A 1,104-nucleotide genomic window follows, 5' to 3' on the forward strand; every position below is an offset into this window, starting at 1 on the left:
AACGATTACGTGTTTTTAGGCATCTGAACAAAGAAAGTGTTTCGAGGGGATAAACTGAAGTAAAATGACTGCACAGCTCTGGCATGAACACCTGAGATTTACCCAAACATTCCTCAAAGACCTCTGAGAGCTTGAAAAACTAAAGCTAAACTTTTTTTCATGTGAACTTCAACAAAAAGTAGAAATCTGAGTCATCGTTCATGGTGTTTCAGGTCATCATTTAAAAAACCTCCAAACAGGAAAAGGTGATGCAGATATAATGACGGGGAAGCTGTACTTACTTCATCGCCCTCGCAGCCTGACACGTCTCCAGAGCAAAAACTTGTTTAGCAGGCTCAGACCGCCAAGGTCAGGATGGTTCAGCGTGACCACAAGAAACCAAACACGGGCGAGACGGCAGCCTCAAACCCCCAAATACTCCGAACTCTGACGGCCTGAACCAGCAGCTGCACGACGCTCTCAATAAAGTCCTTGTTATTAACCGAGAGGGTGGATAAAGTCCAATCACGGACACACACAAAGCCCAACAGAGTCCATCAGGACGAGCACACACAGGTGACTCATTACCTGAGCTTCAGTAATAACTTAATAAAACATCTGAGATGTGAAGAAACAAGAAAACTGAGCTCTGGAATATTTTCTTCTGTGTCTTTATATTAAAGGACGCTTCCAACATGGATTCTAATCGGAATCAAAAGTGTCAGGTAAATCTGGAGGTCATGACATCGATTAAAGGACAATGATCACTGATCGGAGCTCACGTCTACACCTGACGATACAAACTCATAAACATGTTATAAACATCACGTACAGGCCAGAGGAACAGGACCTGTGTGCAGTGACAGGAGACGTGTCTCACGGCGCGTTCACATATTTGACTTTCGGGCAGCTGGCTGCAGAAAAGAAGCATCTGAAGGAGAATATCGATATTTTCCGATCACTCTTTGAATTATGAACGATCAGCCCGAGCCGGGTAACATTCAGACGCTTGTTGTGCAACATGAAAAACAGAAGTTCACAGCTGGGCGCAGCACGGGGCCGCTTTCCTGAAATCCTCCAAAAATGACACAGAGTCTGGTTGGCAGAATCGTCCCCGGTTCCTCG

The sequence above is a fragment of the Pundamilia nyererei genome, unplaced genomic scaffold, assembly GCF_000239375.1.
Source record: "Pundamilia nyererei isolate P.nyererei 1_Seehausen unplaced genomic scaffold, PunNye1.0 scaffold00379, whole genome shotgun sequence".
In the NCBI taxonomy this organism is placed as follows: domain Eukaryota; kingdom Metazoa; phylum Chordata; class Actinopteri; order Cichliformes; family Cichlidae; genus Pundamilia; species Pundamilia nyererei.